The 22,677-nt window shown below is 42.4% G+C and overlaps 2 long non-coding RNA genes across 2 annotated transcripts; both read left to right on the top strand.

Annotated features, from left to right (window-relative positions):
• The first annotated feature begins 5,741 nt into the window (after window positions 1-5,741).
• LOC140068720 (uncharacterized) lies at window positions 5,742-6,308 on the top strand. Its single transcript, XR_011848527.1, has 3 exons — window positions 5,742-5,859; window positions 5,942-6,018; window positions 6,198-6,308. It is a non-coding gene; the product is annotated as an uncharacterized lncRNA (long non-coding RNA).
• A 3,110-nt stretch (window positions 6,309-9,418) lies between these two features.
• LOC140068719 (uncharacterized) lies at window positions 9,419-11,392 on the top strand. Its single transcript, XR_011848526.1, has 4 exons — window positions 9,419-9,539; window positions 10,753-10,943; window positions 11,026-11,102; window positions 11,282-11,392. It is a non-coding gene; the product is annotated as an uncharacterized lncRNA (long non-coding RNA).
• The last annotated feature ends 11,285 nt before the right edge of the window (window positions 11,393-22,677 follow it).

Genomic DNA, 22,677 nt, shown 5'->3' with positions numbered 1-22,677 from the left:
GGAACCAGACATGTTCTTGGTATCCTGCGATGTTGAGGGTTTGTACACATGTATTGGGCATGATTTGGGGATCGCAGCAGTCGAGTTCTTCTTGGGGGTTCGCGATCTGGATACTGATCTTATTGCATTCATAGTGACACTGATGAGGTTCATATTGGACCACAATTACTTTCTTTTCAAAGAAAAATTCTATGTGCAGACGAGGGGGACAGCTATGGGGGCCACCTGTGCCCCCTCATATGCGAATCTCTTTTTAGGGCACTGGGAGAGGAATGAGGTCCAGGAGGCCATGGACAGGGCATCAGGGCAGGTCATCTCATGGATGCGGTTCATTGATGATGTCCTGTTCATATGGCAGGGTTCAAGGGCAGGACTAGATCAATTCTTGCTGAACCTCAATTCAAATAATCTGAATATCCGGCTGACAAACAACATTAGCCAAGAACGGATGGAATTTTTGGATATTCAGATTGTTGTTCAACCCGATGGCCATCTCAGCACTGCTATTTATCGTAAAGAGACGTCTGTTAATGCTTTGTTACATGCTAGATCATTCCATCCAGCTCATACAGTACGATCCATCCCAACAGGGCAGTTCTTAAGGGCACGACACATCTGCGATACATCAAGAAATTTTGAGGAGGAATCAAGGATCCTCAAGTCACGTTTTAAGCAAAGGGGGTACCGGGATTCGGATATTCAGAAAGGATATCTTCGAGCAAAATCAACAGACCGGGAGTCCTTGCTTATTCAGAACCCAAAACGTACACAAGAGAGCAAGGTAAGGATCATTACCTCGTATAATGCAAAATGGTGTGAAATGAAAACGGTCTTCAAACGATACTGGCCAATTCTATTATCAGATCCGGAAATTAAGAAGCATGTAGCGGATGTACCACAAGTAACTTCCAGACGAGCGGACACCATCGGAGATACTTTGGTAAGAAGCCATTATGTGACCCCAAAATCTAGTAGGTACATTTTCGGATCTAAGGGACCTGACTGGGGATGTTTCCCTTGTGGGCACTGCTCAGTATGTCCACATATTACGAAAAGAAAAACATTTCAAGATTCTGTAGGGCAGCAGAGTTTTAATATTGTTCATTTTGTCAACTGCAGTACCACTGGGGTTGTCTACATCATCTACTGTCCATGTGGGCTGCAATACGTTGGCATGACTACACGTCAATTGAAAACTCGTCTTCAAGAGCATATTGGAGACATCCGTTCAGCAGGTAAACTTTTACCCACAGACCTCGAAAAGATTGCCAAACTTAAACCTGTTCCAAAACATTTTTTTGAACATCACGAGAGTAGATGGCAAGACTTGAGGGCATTCGGTATAGATAAGATTGTTCTGAATGCCCGTGGGGGGGACATCTTCAAGAAACTTGAGAGAATCGAACTAAAATGGATAGTTAAGTTGAATACTACATTTCCAAATGGATTGAATGAAAAACTCTCCTTCTCCCCTTTTATATGACTTTGGCCCTCAGTCGTAAATTTTTAACTGCATGTACATACATCTGCAATAGTGGCTTAGTGTGTGGTAATTTTATATTCAGGTTGTACTTGGTTGACAACTGATTTTGGTTTTGGAGCCTTTTGCTTTTGGAGCCTTTTCTTAATTTTTAATATCTATACTTTTGTTTTCCCTAGGACCCTTATGGGAAAATTGGTCTCATGGGTTTGAATACTCATCTATTCGGATTTGACAAACATCCGCTAATTGAAGTCATCCCACGCATATTGGGTTTGCGTTGGTTCCTCATGGTGGTGTTCCATCCTATATGTCCTTTTGACATAACTTATTTCTGTGATCAAATGGGGGGACGTTCTCCTCCTGCTTGCATTATTTCTCTATTATTCAGCGTAATTACATTATATTTATAATAGGCACTATAACATTTATTCATTACACGTATGCACTTTAATGTATATATTTGGACTAATGTCAATTCATATATTAATTTTTATTGACAACACTTTTTCATTGACACGTATGCACTTTAATGTATATATTTGGACTAATGTTAGTTCATATATTAAAAAAATTTTTTTAGCACTTAATTTATTCTTTAATGCCACTTGTCTGATCTATTAGAAAGTCAGCATCGTCCTCACTAGTATTTCTTATTTCCATCCATGTCGTTCTGACAGGTCTTTAAATGCACTTCCATTATGGATTTATCAAAATAGAATGAGACACCTTTTTATTTCACTTACACATACCAGTTTCTATATCTACCTATTTTTTCACACATTTGTTAGTATAAATATAAAAATATTAATACCTTGTAAATACACTATATCATGTTATTCCACAATTTCCATGTACACACCTCATCATGTTACTTCACAATTTCCATGTATAAAGTTGGTTTTTAATCATGGATGATATAGTAAATGATTTATATAATATTGTACTGTTATATGTAATGTGCGGTCTCACTACGTTTTTTCACCTTTAGTGCACAGCACAATCACTTCACGTGTCACGGTTTATTTTTATTTTTATTAAAAAATTTTTTTGCACCTCTTATTTTCAGCACTGTCACCTTTATCACTTTTTTAATAAAGTATAATGAATTGTATTTATGGCACGATAATGCATGTATGAATTATAATGTAACACTATCATGACAATACTTCTGATGGGTATACATAGTTCCATGTTTTTAGCATTATAATGGTATATGACTCCACTGATCTTTTGCTCCGAATCTAGGGCTGCCCTCATTATCGCCCATATTATAGATGGCCGGCGGCAGCGCATTCACGCGGTGCGCATGCGCATCCTGGTGGCGGGTGCGGGACTCCGTACTATGATGACGCGCTAGTGTTGCGCGTCATTCGTCTTGCGGAAGTTCCGGCCCGGCCTCCGGATGTGTGTGTTAATGCCGCTGGGATGCGCACGAGTGGCTACCGGATCCATCCGTATACACCACAGGTCAGTAGGTGTAATCTATTGGCCATTTACAATTACGAGGGCGGTCTTACCTGTATATATCTGCCATGCACGGGCCACATCACAGCACACCCCCTTGAGGAAGCGACGGCGAAACGTGCGTCGGGGTGCTGTGGTGGTGGTCGGGGAGTCTCTCTACTGTGGTATGAATAGATAGTGTGGAATGCCTGGTTTAGGCTCTGAACTCTGGTTATACCGTGATATTTCTCCCTGTTTTACTTGTATGCCTAATATGGCTTAATAACGATCATTGTATTGACCACCACCACTTTTCGTTTTTATGGGATGTTTTTAATACTGATTGTTGATTGCCAGTTTTGTGCACAAATAGAAATAAAGATATACTGTTCAAATATTTACTTTTGATGTACTTAGAATTTTATTGTGGTTCTGTATACTTAAATTTGGTACAGATGCTTTGGCTAGTATAGGGACCTGATGTGAATATGTTGTAAGCGTTATCCTGATTGGTAATACTTGTGATTTATTTGGTTATAGATAACTCTTCAATAAGTATGGATTTCCGTAGTAGGGAATCGAATTGGCTATCAATGGTCACTCAAATTTTTAATTGCGACTCACAGGGTCCCACAACGGGGAATGATGAAACCAAAGATGCTAAGGCCTCCTTAAAAGAACTCTCCAAAAAACGTGTAAAGACTTGGTGGAACAAGGCAGCACTAGAACAATACTTGGCAAAGAATTTAATACCCACAGGCTTAAGGGTACAGGTTTACCCATCCTTTACTCTGGATGATGAGGTCACTAGAAAAAGATGGGAGGAAGCATGTAATATATGCTCCCGTACCTTTATTGAGATCTTGATTGGTATTGAAAAAAAGAAATTGGAAAATATTGAGCTTGGGATGGCACCCATACAGGAAAAATTAAAATCTTTAATGTCTGCTGACCATCTGAGTAAATTTGAGCAAGACTTAAATGTTGAGTGCTCAAAATGGGAAAAGGATATCCAAACCACTAAAATGAGGAAATTCCAAAGGGATACAATGGATTTCCAAAGACAACAAGCGTACCGTTGGCAACGCTCAACAGCATCAAACTCAATAAGAAGGTCAGAATCTATGACTTCCGTCGACACCGTGGCTTCGGACTCTTCTTTTTCTGGAGCAGAAGGACCCCTTGATCGTAGGATGACACCACACCCGAATCGTGGTACTCCAATAAAACGGAAATACAACAACCAACAAGACACCTCTACTGGGAAGCTGAAGGTAATTAATCTTTCTGATATTACGTTAACGCCAGAGCAATTGTCATTACTATCATTAGGACTTAATTTTAGTCCTGTGGCTGCGTTTGACGATTTTACTGTGATCAAGGATGTTTATTTATTCGCCCGTAAATTGTTGTGGAAGAAACACTTCAGTGTGAATAGGGCTGATAATTCTTGTTCTATTACAGCCCCGGAAGACCTGGAAACACTCGAGATATTAGAATCGTTATTGAGGGAACAAGAACAACCAGGGGTGAGTAACCCAAACAAATTCCCAGATATTAGACCTAAGTCCACCACTTCCCCTCCCCTCTCAATGAGCCCGGAGATAGAAATGTTTGTGAGATTGACTACAGCTGACTTACGCAAATTATCACAAAATCGCAATTATGACAACTTAACCCGTGGTCAAAGACGAGCTCTACATGAGCTAAAAAATATGAAGGAGGTGGTATTCAAACCCGCTGACAAAGGGGGAAATGTGGTGGTATGGCCGATTAAAATGTACGAGGCAGAGGCCTTTAGGCAATTAAAACAATGTGAATGCTATCAACAACTTGCAGGGAATCCCACTGAAATATTCAAAAATGATCTGATACAGATTCTAGATGATGCATTTGATAGACGGATCATACCATTGAGAATCCGTAAAGGCTTAGAGGTGGAGTTTCCTATAATTCCAACCTTATACTTTTTACCAAAAGTACATAAGAATGCCCAAATACCACCAGGGCGCCCCATTGTGTCGGGTTGCGGCAGCTTATGCGAACCAAGCTGCCGATTTGTGGACTTCTACCTACGTCCTTGTGTAGAAGAATTACCCTCCTACATCCGGGACTCTACTGATGTCCTGAGACGATTGGAAAATGTGGTTTTGGAACCAGACATGTTCTTGGTATCCTGCGATGTTGAGGGTTTGTACACATGTATTGGGCATGATTTGGGGATCGCAGCAGTCGAGTTCTTCTTGGGGGTTCGCGATCTGGATACTGATCTTATTGCATTCATAGTGACACTGATGAGGTTCATATTGGACCACAATTACTTTCTTTTCAAAGAAAAATTCTATGTGCAGACGAGGGGGACAGCTATGGGGGCCACCTGTGCCCCCTCATATGCGAATCTCTTTTTAGGGCACTGGGAGAGGAATGAGGTCCAGGAGGCCATGGACAGGGCATCAGGGCAGGTCATCTCATGGATGCGGTTCATTGATGATGTCCTGTTCATATGGCAGGGTTCAAGGGCAGGACTAGATCAATTCTTGCTGAACCTCAATTCAAATAATCTGAATATCCGGCTGACAAACAACATTAGCCAAGAACGGATGGAATTTTTGGATATTCAGATTGTTGTTCAACCCGATGGCCATCTCAGCACTGCTATTTATCGTAAAGAGACGTCTGTTAATGCTTTGTTACATGCTAGATCATTCCATCCAGCTCATACAGTACGATCCATCCCAACAGGGCAGTTCTTAAGGGCATGACGCATCTGCGATACATCAAGAAATTTTGAGGAGGAATCAAGGATCCTCAAGTCACGTTTTAAGCAAAGGGGGTACCGGGATTCGGATATTCAGAAAGGATATCTTCGAGCAAAATCAACAGACCGGGAGTCCTTGCTTATTCAGAACCCAAAACGTACACAAGAGAACAAGGTAAGGATCATTACCTCGTATAATGCAAAATGGTGTGAAATGAAAACGGTCTTCAAACGATACTGGCCAATTCTATTATCAGATCCGGAAATTAAGAAGCATGTAGCGGATGTACCACAAGTAACTTCCAGACGAGCGGACACCATCGGAGATACTTTGGTAAGAAGCCATTATGTGACCCCAAAATCTAGTAGGTACATTTTCGGATCTAAGGGACCTGACTGGGGATGTTTCCCTTGTGGGCACTGCTCAGTATGTCCACATATTACGAAAAGAAAAACATTTCAAGATTCTGTAGGGCAGCAGAGTTTTAATATTGTTCATTTTGTCAACTGCAGTACCACTGGGGTTGTCTACATCATCTACTGTCCATGTGGGCTGCAATACGTTGGCATGACTACACGTCAATTGAAAACTCGTCTTCAAGAGCATATTGGAGACATCCGTTCAGCAGGTAAACTTTTACCCACAGACCTCGAAAAGATTGCCAAACTTAAACCTGTTCCAAAACATTTTTTTGAACATCACGAGAGTAGATGGCAAGACTTGAGGGCATTCGGTATAGATAAGATTGTTCTGAATGCCCGTGGGGGGGACATCTTCAAGAAACTTGAGAGAATCGAACTAAAATGGATAGTTAAGTTGAATACTACATTTCCAAATGGATTGAATGAAAAACTCTCCTTCTCCCCTTTTATATGACTTTGGCCCTCAGTCGTAAATTTTTAACTGCATGTACATACATCTGCAATAGTGGCTTAGTGTGTGGTAATTTTATATTCAGGTTGTACTTGGTTGACAACTGATTTTGGTTTTGGAGCCTTTTGCTTTTGGAGCCTTTTCTTAATTTTTAATATCTATACTTTTGTTTTCCCTAGGACCCTTATGGGAAAATTGGTCTCATGGGTTTGAATACTCATCTATTCGGATTTGACAAACATCCGCTAATTGAAGTCATCCCACGCATATTGGGTTTGCGTTGGTTCCTCATGGTGGTGTTCCATCCTATATGTCCTTTTGACATAACTTATTTCTGTGATCAAATGGGGGGACGTTCTCCTCCTGCTTGCATTATTTCTCTATTATTCAGCGTAATTACATTATATTTATAATAGGCACTATAACATTTATTCATTACACGTATGCACTTTAATGTATATATTTGGACTAATGTCAATTCATATATTAATTTTTATTGACAACACTTTTTCATTGACACGTATGCACTTTAATGTATATATTTGGACTAATGTTAGTTCATATATTAAAAAAATTTTTTTAGCACTTAATTTATTCTTTAATGCCACTTGTCTGATCTATTAGAAAGTCAGCATCGTCCTCACTAGTATTTCTTATTTCCATCCATGTCGTTCTGACAGGTCTTTAAATGCACTTCCATTATGGATTTATCAAAATAGAATGAGACACCTTTTTATTTCACTTACACATACCAGTTTCTATATCTACCTATTTTTTCACACATTTGTTAGTATAAATATAAAAATATTAATACCTTGTAAATACACTATATCATGTTATTCCACAATTTCCATGTACACACCTCATCATGTTACTTCACAATTTCCATGTATAAAGTTGGTTTTTAATCATGGATGATATAGTAAATGATTTATATAATATTGTACTGTTATATGTAATGTGCGGTCTCACTACGTTTTTTCACCTTTAGTGCACAGCACAATCACTTCACGTGTCACGGTTTATTTTTATTTTTATTTTTATTAAAAAATTTTTTTGCACCTCTTATTTTCAGCACTGTCACCTTTATCACTTTTTTAATAAAGTATAATGAATTGTATTTATGGCACGATAATGCATGTATGAATTATAATGTAACACTGTCATGACAATACTTCTGATGGGTATACATAGTTCCATGTTTTTAGCATTATAATGGTATATGACTCCACTGATCTTTTGCTCCGAATCTAGGGCTGCCCTCATTATCGCCCATATTATAGATGGCCGGCGGCAGCGCATTCACGCGGTGCGCATGCGCATCCTGGTGGCGGGTGCGGGACTCCGTACTATGATGACGCGCTAGTGTTGCGCGTCATTCGTCTTGCGGAAGTTCCGGCCCGGCCTCCGGATGTGTGTGTTAATGCCGCTGGGATGCGCACGAGTGGCTACCGGATCCATCCGTATACACCACAGGTCAGTAGGTGTAATCTATTGGCCATTTACAATTACGAGGGCGGTCTTACCTGTATATATCTGCCATGCACGGGCCACATCACAGCACACCCCCTTGAGGAAGCGACGGCGAAACGTGCGTCGGGGTGCTGTGGTGGTGGTCGGGGAGTCTCTCTACTGTGGTATGAATAGATAGTGTGGAATGCCTGGTTTAGGCTCTGAACTCTGGTTATACCGTGATATTTCTCCCTGTTTTACTTGTATGCCTAATATGGCTTAATAACGATCATTGTATTGACCACCACCACTTTTCGTTTTTATGGGATGTTTTTAATACTGATTGTTGATTGCCAGTTTTGTGCACAAATAGAAATAAAGATATACTGTTCAAATATTTACTTTTGATGTACTTAGAATTTTATTGTGGTTCTGTATACTTAAATTTGGTACAGATGCTTTGGCTAGTATAGGGACCTGATGTGAATATGTTGTAAGCGTTATCCTGATTGGTAATACTTGTGATTTATTTGGTTATAGATAACTCTTCAATAAGTATGGATTTCCGTAGTAGGGAATCGAATTGGCTATCAATGGTCACTCAAATTTTTAATTGCGACTCACAGGGTCCCACAACGGGGAATGATGAAACCAAAGATGCTAAGGCCTCCTTAAAAGAACTCTCCAAAAAACGTGTAAAGACTTGGTGGAACAAGGCAGCACTAGAACAATACTTGGCAAAGAATTTAATACCCAGAGGCTTAAGGGTACAGGTTTACCCATCCTTTACTCTGGATGATGAGGTCACTAGAAAAAGATGGGAGGAAGCATGTAATATATGCTCCCGTACCTTTATTGAGATCTTGATTGGTATTGAAAAAAAGAAATTGGAAAATATTGAGCTTGGGATGGCACCCATACAGGAAAAATTAAAATCTTTAATGTCTGCTGACCATCTGAGTAAATTTGAGCAAGACTTAAATGTTGAGTGCTCAAAATGGGAAAAGGATATCCAAACCACTAAAATGAGGAAATTCCAAAGGGATACAATGGATTTCCAAAGACAACAAGCGTACCGTTGGCAACGCTCAACAGCATCAAACTCAATAAGAAGGTCAGAATCTATGACTTCCGTCGACACCGTGGCTTCGGACTCTTCTTTTTCTGGAGCAGAAGGACCCCTTGATCGTAGGATGACACCACACCCGAATCGTGGTACTCCAATAAAACGGAAATACAACAACCAACAAGACACCTCTACTGGGAAGCTGAAGGTAATTAATCTTTCTGATATTACGTTAACGCCAGAGCAATTGTCATTACTATCATTAGGACTTAATTTTAGTCCTGTGGCTGCGTTTGACGATTTTACTGTGATCAAGGATGTTTATTTATTCGCCCGTAAATTGTTGTGGAAGAAACACTTCAGTGTGAATAGGGCTGATAATTCTTGTTCTATTACAGCCCCGGAAGACCTGGAAACACTCGAGATATTAGAATCGTTATTGAGGGAACAAGAACAACCAGGGGTGAGTAACCCAAACAAATTCCCAGATATTAGACCTAAGTCCACCACTTCCCCTCCCCTCTCAATGAGCCCGGAGATAGAAATGTTTGTGAGATTGACTACAGCTGACTTACGCAAATTATCACAAAATCGCAATTATGACAACTTAACCCGTGGTCAAAGACGAGCTCTACATGAGCTAAAAAATATGAAGGAGGTGGTATTCAAACCCGCTGACAAAGGGGGAAATGTGGTGGTATGGCCGATTAAAATGTACGAGGCAGAGGCCTTTAGGCAATTAAAACAATGTGAATGCTATCAACAACTTGCAGGGAATCCCACTGAAATATTCAAAAATGATCTGATACAGATTCTAGATGATGCATTTGATAGACAGATCATACCATTGAGAATCCGTAAAGGCTTAGAGGTGGAGTTTCCTATAATTCCAACCTTATACTTTTTACCAAAAGTACATAAGAATGCCCAAATACCACCAGGGCGCCCCATTGTGTCGGGTTGCGGCAGCTTATGCGAACCAAGCTGCCGATTTGTGGACTTCTACCTACGTCCTTGTGTAGAAGAATTACCCTCCTACATCCGGGACTCTACTGATGTCCTGAGACGATTGGAAAATGTGGTTTTGGAACCAGACATGTTCTTGGTATCCTGCGATGTTGAGGGTTTGTACACATGTATTGGGCATGATTTGGGGATCGCAGCAGTCGAGTTCTTCTTGGGGGTTCGCGATCTGGATACTGATCTTATTGCATTCATAGTGACACTGATGAGGTTCATATTGGACCACAATTACTTTCTTTTCAAAGAAAAATTCTATGTGCAGACGAGGGGGACAGCTATGGGGGCCACCTGTGCCCCCTCATATGCGAATCTCTTTTTAGGGCACTGGGAGAGGAATGAGGTCCAGGAGGCCATGGACAGGGCATCAGGGCAGGTCATCTCATGGATGCGGTTCATTGATGATGTCCTGTTCATATGGCAGGGTTCAAGGGCAGGACTAGATCAATTCTTGCTGAACCTCAATTCAAATAATCTGAATATCCGGCTGACAAACAACATTAGCCAAGAACGGATGGAATTTTTGGATATTCAGATTGTTGTTCAACCCGATGGCCATCTCAGCACTGCTATTTATCGTAAAGAGACGTCTGTTAATGCTTTGTTACATGCTAGATCATTCCATCCAGCTCATACAGTACGATCCATCCCAACAGGGCAGTTCTTAAGGGCACGACGCATCTGCGATACATCAAGAAATTTTGAGGAGGAATCAAGGATCCTCAAGTCACGTTTTAAGCAAAGGGGGTACCGGGATTCGGATATTCAGAAAGGATATCTTCGAGCAAAATCAACAGACCGGGAGTCCTTGCTTATTCAGAACCCAAAACGTACACAAGAGAACAAGGTAAGGATCATTACCTCGTATAATGCAAAATGGTGTGAAATGAAAACGGTCTTCAAACGATACTGGCCAATTCTATTATCAGATCCGGAAATTAAGAAGCATGTAGCGGATGTACCACAAGTAACTTCCAGACGAGCGGACACCATCGGAGATACTTTGGTAAGAAGCCATTATGTGACCCCAAAATCTAGTAGGTACATTTTCGGATCTAAGGGACCTGACTGGGGATGTTTCCCTTGTGGGCACTGCTCAGTATGTCCACATATTACGAAAAGAAAAACATTTCAAGATTCTGTAGGGCAGCAGAGTTTTAATATTGTTCATTTTGTCAACTGCAGTACCACTGGGGTTGTCTACATCATCTACTGTCCATGTGGGCTGCAATACGTTGGCATGACTACACGTCAATTGAAAACTCGTCTTCAAGAGCATATTGGAGACATCCGTTCAGCAGGTAAACTTTTACCCACAGACCTCGAAAAGATTGCCAAACTTAAACCTGTTCCAAAACATTTTTTTGAACATCACGAGAGTAGATGGCAAGACTTGAGGGCATTCGGTATAGATAAGATTGTTCTGAATGCCCGTGGGGGGGACATCTTCAAGAAACTTGAGAGAATCGAACTAAAATGGATAGTTAAGTTGAATACTACATTTCCAAATGGATTGAATGAAAAACTCTCCTTCTCCCCTTTTATATGACTTTGGCCCTCAGTCGTAAATTTTTAACTGCATGTACATACATCTGCAATAGTGGCTTAGTGTGTGGTAATTTTATATTCAGGTTGTACTTGGTTGACAACTGATTTTGGTTTTGGAGCCTTTTGCTTTTGGAGCCTTTTCTTAATTTTTAATATCTATACTTTTGTTTTCCCTAGGACCCTTATGGGAAAATTGGTCTCATGGGTTTGAATACTCATCTATTCGGATTTGACAAACATCCGCTAATTGAAGTCATCCCACGCATATTGGGTTTGCGTTGGTTCCTCATGGTGGTGTTCCATCCTATATGTCCTTTTGACATAACTTATTTCTATGATCAAATGGGGGGACGTTCTCCTCCTGCTTGCATTATTTCTCTATTATTCAGCGTAATTACATTATATTTATAATAGGCACTATAACATTTATTCATTACACGTATGCACTTTAATGTATATATTTGGACTAATGTCAATTCATATATTAATTTTTATTGACAACACTTTTTCATTGACACGTATGCACTTTAATGTATATATTTGGACTAATGTTAGTTCATATATTAAAAAAAAATTTTTTTAGCACTTAATTTATTCTTTAATGCCACTTGTCTGATCTATTAGAAAGTCAGCATCGTCCTCACTAGTATTTCTTATTTCCATCCATGTCGTTCTGACAGGTCTTTAAATGCACTTCCATTATGGATTTATCAAAATAGAATGAGACACCTTTTTATTTCACTTACACATACCAGTTTCTATATCTACCTATTTTTTCACACATTTGTTAGTATAAATATAAAAATATTAATACCTTGTAAATACACTATATCATGTTATTCCACAATTTCCATGTACACACCTCATCATGTTACTTCACAATTTCCATGTATAAAGTTGGTTTTTAATCATGGATGATATAGTAAATGATTTATATAATATTGTACTGTTATATGTAATGTGCGGTCTCACTACGTTTTTTCACCTTTAGTGCACAGCACAATCACTTCACGTGTCACGGTTTATTTTTATTTTTATTTTTATTAAAAAATTTTTTTGCACCTCTTATTTTCAGCACTGTCACCTTTATCACTTTTTTAATAAAGTATAATGAATTGTATTTATGGCACGATAATGCATGTATGAATTATAATGTAACACTGTCATGACAATACTTCTGATGGGTATACATAGTTCCATGTTTTTAGCATTATAATGGTATATGACTCCACTGATCTATTGCTCCGAATCTAGGGCTGCCCTCATTATCGCCCATATTATAGATGGCCGGCGGCAGCGCATTCACGCGGTGCGCATGCGCATCCTGGTGGCGGGTGCGGGACTCCGTACTATGATGACGCGCTAGTGTTGCGCGTCATTCGTCTTGCGGAAGTTCCGGCCCGGCCTCCGGATGTGTGTGTTAATGCCGCTGGGATGCGCACGAGTGGCTACCGGATCCATCCGTATACACCACAGGTCAGTAGGTGTAATCTATTGGCCATTTACAATTACGAGGGCGGTCTTACCTGTATATATCTGCCATGCACGGGCCACATCACAGCACACCCCCTTGAGGAAGCGACGGCGAAACGTGCGTCGGGGTGCTGTGGTGGTGGTCGGGGAGTCTCTCTACTGTGGTATGAATAGATAGTGTGGAATGCCTGGTTTAGGCTCTGAACTCTGGTTATACCGTGATATTTCTCCCTGTTTTACTTGTATGCCTAATATGGCTTAATAACGATCATTGTATTGACCACCACCACTTTTCGTTTTTATGGGATGTTTTTAATACTGATTGTTGATTGCCAGTTTTGTGCACAAATAGAAATAAAGATATACTGTTCAAATATTTACTTTTGATGTACTTAGAATTTTATTGTGGTTCTGTATACATAAATTTGGTACAGTTATTAAGACCCAACCTAGGATCATTGAACTGAAATCAGTATGTCAGTTTAATTCAGTGGTTCTTATTTGGTCTGGTAAATCCAGCAAGTGCATGGAACAAGTTTGCTGGGCCAAACTGATTCTGGACAATAGTTTTTAACAGGGGTGTAACTACCGAAGCTACTATAGGGCCCACAGTATCAGGGGACCTTGACATCGAAACCGATCCATTAATGAATGGAGGATGTGCACTATTATAAACATAATGGGGCTCTTTTACTAAGGGTCTGCATATCGCATTTTCGTTGAGTTTCCCGTCAATTTCTGTTTTGCGCCGAATTGCACGCAACAAAAATGGGGGGGGGGGTGGCTGCCGGACAACCCGACTGATTCAGACAACGCGCAAGATTTAACATTTAGAATTGTGTTGCACTTACAAGCACTGGGAAGAAGAAGGTGAACTCTGGTGGACCTCGGTGCGGAAGTGATGGATGCAGGAACTCGGGCGCACGATCTTAGTGAATTGCGGCAGACCTGAATCCTCGTCGGACAACACACTGCGACAGGACAGGGTAAGTAAATCTGACCCATTATGCTGCATATTGTACACAGTACACAGCATGAATCAGCAGCTCAGATAAGAAATGTCGGTGGAGAGGGAGGGGATAACAGGACACTACTCCCCCCATGTGGTCAGCAACTACCGGGACATACCTGTGTAAATGTACATAAATATCTGTGCATAATTGTATAAATGTGTGTAAGAGTGTATAAATGTGTAGTTTTATAAATTTTCATAAAAGCATACAACTTTGAGTAGGGGGGCCCCATTCAAAAGTCTGCTATGGGGCCCTGCATCTCCTAGTTACACGCCTGGTCTTTAGTACAAGCTTCTGCGAAAAAAGTAGTAAAACAAAGCCAAATTTTATACATTCTTTTCTTCAACTTGCTGCTTCCCTGAATTAAAATCGATGGACAGAGAATATGCCAAATTGCAAACAACAAAATATTCTTATAAATCCATATAATCTCGTGTCCCTTTAGTGTAATTAAAATCAGTATCGCTAAGTAAAAGAGATTGATAAAGAGGAGGGCTACAAGAGTCTTCACCGCATGAACATGAGCTGCAACAGTCTCAGATTTAAAATTGATAGAACTCTTTTGCATTTGTTGAATGTGTTTGTACAGAGAAACAATTGTGACCAGAAGCGAAATAAAAAATATGAGAAAACAAAAATAAGAACAAGCGAAATACAGTATTAAGGGAATAGATGCTTTTATGGGTAAATATTTTGGAATTGATGAAATATGAGTGGAATTTGAGTATGGTCTTGACATGTTCTCTGCAGCAGGACCACTTATCATCAGAGGAACAAGGACTGATGGGAGTAGGATCCATGGGAACATCTTGGGGAACCTACGTTGGATGTAGATGTAAAGGTTTTGGTAGAGGTTAACAATCTTGAGGCAGAAGTGAATGGCGAGATAGGTGGAAAAGAGCAAAATACATAGGTTTAGAAAGTCTTGAATAAAATAAATGTAGAACAAAGGAAAACTGCTAAGTCCATCAACACCATTTATTAGTATAATGGGTAGCATAGTGTACCGGAAGCTCACTTGAAAGAGTCTGTGCATAAGGCTTAATAAACCAATTCCAGAAATGAGTTGATCGCTGATATCAAGTCTTTTGCTCTTTATCCAGTCTACAATATTCACAACTAATATAAAAATGTATCCAGGGAGAGCAATGGACAAAGAAATCCAATCTGTAACACACAGAATTACATTCCATGCTCGGTTAGGCATCTCTGCTTCCATAAGGAGAAGAACACGATTGGGCATCGGTAGTTTAGATAAGGAGCAAATCTCTGGCATCTGTTATTTTAGAGACAGGTACAAAGTGTAATTTGATATTGGAAAAATTCAAATATTGTACCAGTAGAATAAATCAGTCGCCATTGTTTTTGCAAATGTAGTTTATTTTTTAAAATTTTTGGATGGAAATTAAAACACATATGCTCATATTTCTGGAAAATAAGCTTCGACATCAATCCTCCCAGACACATGGCAGCCAAATATATTCTGCACTTGGAAATTCAAACATGGAGGAGGAGTCCTCAAAACACACAAATTCTTATCCAGTCTGACAGCCTTAACCCTTATTTTTGTTTATAGGGTTTTTGGAGGTTAAATTTACAAAACCTGGTGAAAAAAACTTTTTTGTAATGTATAGCATATATTCTTTAATTTTAGAATGAAATCAAAATGACCATAAATAAATTTTATTTTATATATTATGGGGAACATTTATTAAGAACAGGGGGCGCCAGATTTGTGATTTCTGGTGCACATTCTTCATTAATCTGGCGCCCTCCAAACTGCTCTGAGAGAGTGCACCAATTTTTTTTTTGCATCTTTGCATGATGAATTAGCGCATGGTCACTCGGAGCACCAGAACGCCCCCTTCAGTGCAGAAATTTGTGCAAAGCAGTTGCGTGCGACACAGTTTTGGCGCAGGTACTTCTTAAATCCCTGTGCAAGCAGTTTTCACATAAAATAATGTACAAAGTCCTCCAGTAAATGTGCCCCAATAAGTATTGCAGAGATTGGGGCAGAATTACTTACCCGGTCCATTCGCGATCCAGCGGCGCGTTCTCTGCGGTGGATTCGGGTCTTCCGGCGATTCACTAAGGCAGTTCCTCCGACGTCCTGCGCTGAAGTCCGATCCTATACTTGGAGAAGGTAAGCGCGTGTCCCGCAACACTTTTTTTTTTTTTGGGATACATTGCAATGATTCAGTGGGTCAACTTTGGAAACTTGAAAAAGTGTCAGCTGAAAACTATGACACATGCGCCCCCATGTCTTTCTTTATTACTTATTACTTCTTACTGATGCCAAAATGACCGATGCTTGGACTCACCTTCTAGATTCTGTTTGTTAGATTTTCTGTTTAATCATTATAAAGGAAGACTTGATGTAAGTGAACATATTTGTGGATTTTGAAGCCTTAGTTACAAAATCAAGTTAATTTACTGAGATTTCTGTATGCACAGATCTAATATATAAATAAGATGATATCTGTCAATGTTTTTATGTGTGATAAAGGCTCAGTTTCTGAGTCGAAATGTGTTGTCATTAGAGATGAGCGAGCACTAAAATGCTCGGGTACTCGTTATTCGAGACAAACTTTTCCCGATGCTCGAGTGCTCGTCTCGAATAACGAGCCCCATTGAAGTCAATGGGAGACTCGAGCATTTTTCAAGGGGACCAAGGCTCTGCACAGGGAAGCTTGGCCAAACACCTGGGAACCTCAAAAGGATGGAAACACCACGAAAATGGACAGGAAACAGCAGGGGCAGCATGCATGGATGCCTCTGAGGCTGCTTAATCGCACCATTATGCCAAAATTATGGGCAACAGCACGGCCATGACAGAGTGACCGAATGAGGCTAGATAGCATCTAAAACATACAATAATTGACCCTGACACTATATAGGATGGCATGCAGAGGCAGCGGCAGCAGTGGCAGGCTAGAGAGTGTCATGGCAACATACCCTAAATGGACTCAGGTTTCACCAAAGGAGGTGAGCAAGAAGCGCTGAAATGATTTCCTATGTAAACAAAAGGTTGACGGTATATTTAGTCGATAACACAGCATGGTGGCGACATAGTGACCAAGTTCCATAACGTATCTGGTGAAACACCCGAAAAATGAGCCTGACACAGCTCGTTTGATAAAGGGACGACATGTGGAGGCAGCCATGGAGACGACTTCCATGATTAAGAGTGACTACTGGGGCATCCATATTGCTTCTATGATTGAAACTTCAGGTCTCCAGCATGGTGACAGATGGGCCGAGTTCCACTATGTATCTGGCGAAACACCTGAAAATTCTGCCTGACACAGCTCGTTTGATAAGGGGACCATGTATGGAGGCAGTGAACTAGTAGTAGATTAAAGGTGCTGCAGTTAAAACTATGTTAGTTGGATCTTGGGATGGAGCTTGCGCTCCGCTGCCAGGCGAGCTTTCGCCAATCCAAGCCCCTGTCTCTCGGCTCCTCCCCAAACAGCACCTCTAAGAACCTTTTGTATAAGATCAAGTGTAGTAGTGTTCTTATAAGTTTGGGTTATGGCGGGTGAGGGGAATGTAAACAGATGCGCAAGAAGCGCTGAAATAATATTGGTAAATGATAAAAGTTTGCCAGTATATTTTGTGGATTACACAGCAGGGTGGCGACAAAGTTAACAAGTTTGATGTGAAAGCCATGAAAACAACCCAAAATTCTGCCTGACACAGCTCGTTTGATAAGGGGACCATGTATGGAGGCAGTGAACTAGTAGTAGATTAAAGGTGCTGCAGTTAAAACTATGTTAGTTGGATCTTGGGATGGAGCTGGCGCTCCGCTGCCAGGCGAGCTTTCGCCAATCCAAGCCCCTGTCTCTCGGCTACTCCCCAAACAGCACCTCTAAGAACCTTTTGTATAAGATCAAGTGTAGTAGTGTTGTTATAAGTTTGGGTTATGGCGGGTGAGGGGAATGTAAACAGATGCGCAAGAAGCACTGAAATAATATTGGTAAATGATAAAAGTTTGCCAGTATATTTTGTGGATTACACAGCAGGGTGGCGACAAAGTTAACAAGTTTGATGTGGAAGCCATGAAAACAACCCAAAATTCTGCCTGACACAGCTCGTTTGATAAGGGGACCATGTATGGAGGCCGCTATATGGACGACTTTTGGAGGCAGCTATGGCGATGACGTGTGGAGGTAGCAATGGAGACAACATGTGGAGGCAGCTAAAAAGACGACATGTGGAGGCTGCTATGGAGACAATTTAATTTGGATAGTGCCTGTATGTGGCAGTCCAAAAAAGTTTTCAAACCAGAGGAGCAGGTAGGTGGTCCTCCAGAAAAAATAAATATATTGAGTGCCTGTATGTGGCACTCCCAAAAATTGTTTAAAACAGAGGACCGGGTAGGTGGCCCTCCAGAAAAATTAAATACATAGAGTACTATAGCTAGAGCCAGTTGGCTCTGCCAAAAAGTAGCCAGTTTCCTCTGCTTTAGTGTACAAAGAGGAGGAGAAGGAGGACAATGAGGAGGAGGAGTGCATACATTATTCAGGTTGAGCTTCTTTCACCTGGTGGAGAATGGAAATTCTGAAAAATCCAGGCTTGATAAGCGTCGGCCTGTCAGCGCTGTCAGTTGACAGGCGTGTACGCTTATCGGTGATGATGCCACCAGCTGCACTGAAAACTTGCTCGGACAACACACTAGAGGCAGGGCAGGCAAGAACCTCCAAGGCGTACAGTGCCAGTTCGTGCCACATGTCCAGCTTTGAAACCCAGTAGTTGTAGGGAGCTGTGTGATCATTTAGGACGATGGTATGGTCAGCTACGTACTCTCTCACCATCTTTCTGTAAATATCAGCCCTACTCTGCCAAGACTGGGGACAGGTGATAGTGTCTTGCTGGGGTGACATAAAACTGGCAAAGGCCTTGTAAAGCGTACCCCTGCCAGTGCTGGACAAGCTGCCTGCTCGCCTACTCTCCCTCTGCCGCTAGCGCTGTCAGAAGGGAAATACTGAGTCCCAACGCGCAAGAATTCACTCCCCTCACTGGCCTGACTCTCCATTTCCTCCTCCTCCAACTCCTCTTCTTCTGCCCATACACGCTGAACAGTGAAGGACTGAACAATGGTCCCCTCTTCTGTCTCGCCAACATTCTCCTCCTCTTCCTCCTCATCCTCCTCCACCTCCTCCGATATGCGCTGAGAAACAGACCTGAGGGTGTTTTGGCTATCAACAAGGGAATCTTCTTCCCCCGTCTCTTGTGACGAGCGCAAAGCTTCCGACTTAATGCTGACCAGAGAGTTTTTCAACAGGCCAAGCAGCGGGATGGTGAGGCTGATGATGGCGGTATCGCCACTGACCATCTGTGTTGACTCCTCAAAGTTACTCAGCACCTGACAGATATCAGACATCCACGTCCACTCCTCATTGTAGACTTGAGGAAGCTGACTGACCTGACTACCAGTTCTGGTGAAAGTTGACATCTGGCAGTCTACAATCGCTCTGCGCTGCTGGTAAACTCTGGATAACATGGTTAATGTTGAATTCCACCTCGTGGGCAAGTCGCACAACAGTCGGTGAGCGGGCAGTTGGAGGCGGCGCTGCGCTGCCCTGAGAGTGGAAGCATCTGTGCTGGACTTCCTGAAATGCGCACAGATGCGGCGCACCTTCGTGAGCAAATCAGACAGATTGGGGTATGTCTTAAGGAAACGCTGAACTATCAGATTTAACACATGGGCAAGGCATGAGAGCCGCCACCAGGTTACGACCATTGTCACACACAACCATGCCTGGCTTCAGGTGCAGCAGTGCCAGCCACAGATCAATCTGCGCCGTGTTGCCCTGTAATAGCTCTTGGGTGGTGTGCCTTTTATCGCCTAGGCTCAGCAGTTTGAGCACCGCCTGCTGTCGCTTAGCGACGGCACTGCTGCTGTGCCTAGAGCTACCGACTGATGGCGCCATGCCCATGGATGGTAATTCGGAGGAGGAGGTGGAGGAGGGGTGGGAGGAGGAGGAGGCATAGTAGGCCTTTGAGACCTGGACCGAGGTAGGCCCCGCAATCCTCGGCGTCGGCAGTATATGACCAGCCCCAGGGTCAGACTCGGACCCAGTCTGCACCAAGTTAACCCAATGTGCCGTCAGCGATATATAGTGGCCCTGCCCGGCAGCACTCGTCCACGTGTCCGTGGTCAGGTGGACCTTGTCAGAAACGGCATTGGTCAGGGCATGGATAATGTTGTCTGACACGTGCTTGTGCAGGGCTGGGACGGCACATCGGGAAAAGTAGTGGCGGCTTGGGACCGAATACCGAGGGGCGGCCGCCGCCATGAGGTTTCGAAAGGCCTCGGTCTCTACCAGCCTATAGGGCAGCATCTCCAGGCTAAGCAGTTTGGAGATGTGGACGTTGAGGGCTTGGGCGTGTGGGTGGGTTGCACTATACTTCCTTTTGCGCTTCAGCGTCTGGGTTATGGAGAGCTGAACGCTGGTGGATGCTGTGGAGGATCGTGGAGGCGAAGATGGGGTTTTCGCACGGGAGGTGTTTGGGCCGGGGTCCTGGGCAGGGGGCTGACTAGCAGATGACACAGGGGAAGGAGCAGTGGTGTGCCCGGCCGGAGGTGATTGGGCTTGGTGCCATTGAGTGGGGTGTTTAGCATTCATATGCCTGCGCATACTGGTGGTAGTTAAGCTAGTAGTGGTGGAACCCTAGCTGATCCTGGTTTGGCACAGGTTGCACAGCACAGTCCGTCGGTCATGCGGTGTTTCTTTAAAGAACCTCCAGACTTCTGAAAATCTAGCCCTCGCCATGGGAGCTTGACTACGGGAAACATTTGGCGCTGGTGCACCAGCTCTAGCCCTGCCTCTCCGTCTGGCCCCACCACTGCCTCTTCCAACCTGTTCTGCTATAGGACTCGCATCCGTCTCAGAAGCACTGTGTTCACCCGGCCTATCAACCCAGCTTGGGTCTGTTACCTCATCATCCTCCGATCCCTTAGTCTGCTCCCCACTCGGACTTCCTGCCCTGACAACAACTTCACCACTGTCTGACAACCGTGTCTCCTCATTGTCCGACACCTCTTTACACACTTCTTCCTCTACGTCAATAATGTCATCATCACCCACAGACTGCGACTGGTGGAAAACCTGGGCATCGGAAAATAGCTCAGCAGCAACCGGACAAGTGGTTTGTGACTGTGGGAAGGGTCCAGAAAACAGTTCCTCAGAGTATGCCGGTTCAAATGCCAAATTTTGCTGGGAGGGGGCAGACTGGGGGGAAGGAGGCTGAGGTGGAGGAGCGGGAGGAGTGCTGATTTCAGTGACATGGGTGAACTGCGTGGAAGACTGACTGGTGGACAAATGGCTAGAAGCATTGTCCGCAATCCACGACATCACCTGTTCGCACTGTTCTGGCCTCAACAGTGCTCTACCACGAGTCCCAGTAACTTGAGACATGATGAACCTAGAGTGTAGCTCTGCGGCGTTCCCCTACTCCCTCATCAGCAGGTGGTGTCTCACCCCGCCCAGGACCATGGCCTCTGACGCGTGCAGTAGTTGGATGCCCACGTCCACGCCCTCGTCCTCTACCCCTAGCCCTCAGGTTAAACATTTTCCAAATTAAAGTGTAAAATTTCAATTTTTTTTTTTTTTTTTTAAACAAAACGATGCTATCCTATTCCTATGGCTAGTTTCTAACCTACACTGACAGCACACAACTGGATTTTGTGCTGTGCCTGATGACTTTGAGTTATAAAAAGAAATAAACGTAAAAAAAAAATAAATCAGCAGACTCTGCCTAATTCAAATCAAACCCCTAATAAATTGTCCCACTTCGGCGTTTGAGGTGGATATGTGTGTCACTAAGAGCTAAACACAACGGTCGCAAGTCTCCCTGCAAATTACTCACAATATGGTACTAGCTGCACTACTAATGCCAGCAAGCCCAGCCACAAGCAAACCAAAAAAAGGAAAATATAACGCTATTGTAGGCCTAAATAAGCCGTTGGGGTTCTCCTATGGCTATTTTCTAGCCCACACTGAAAGCACACTGCTTTGCCAGATTACTATGAGTTATAAAAAGAAATAAACGTAAAAAAAAATAAATCAGCAGACTCTGCCTAATTCAGATCAAACCCCTAATAAATTGTCCCACTTCGGCGTTTGAGGTGGATATGTGTGTCACTAAGAGCTAAACACAACGGCCGCAAGTCTCCCTGCAAATTACTCACAATATGGTACTAGCTGCACTACTAATGGCAGCAAGCCCAGCCACAAGCAAACCAAAAAAAAGGAAAATATAACGCTATTGTAGGCCTAAATAAGCCGTTGGGGTTCTCCTATGGCTATTTTCTAGCCCACACTGAAAGCACACTGCTTTGCCAGATTACTTTGTTATAAAAAGAAATAAACGTAAAAAAAAAAAAAAATCAGCAGACTCTGCCTAATTCAAATCAAACCCCTAATAAATTGTCCCACTTCGGTGTTTGAGGTGGATATGTGTGTCACTAAGAGCTATATATAGTCACAAATGGAGTTTTTTTCACTTGGAACACATTGTGACTGGGTTTGAATTTAACATAGC

This window comes from Engystomops pustulosus, chromosome 7, assembly GCF_040894005.1.
Source record: "Engystomops pustulosus chromosome 7, aEngPut4.maternal, whole genome shotgun sequence".
Taxonomy (NCBI): Eukaryota; Metazoa; Chordata; class Amphibia; order Anura; family Leptodactylidae; genus Engystomops; species Engystomops pustulosus.
The sequence above is the reverse complement of the archived record's forward strand: the minus strand, read 5'-3'. Positions and strand labels throughout refer to the sequence as shown.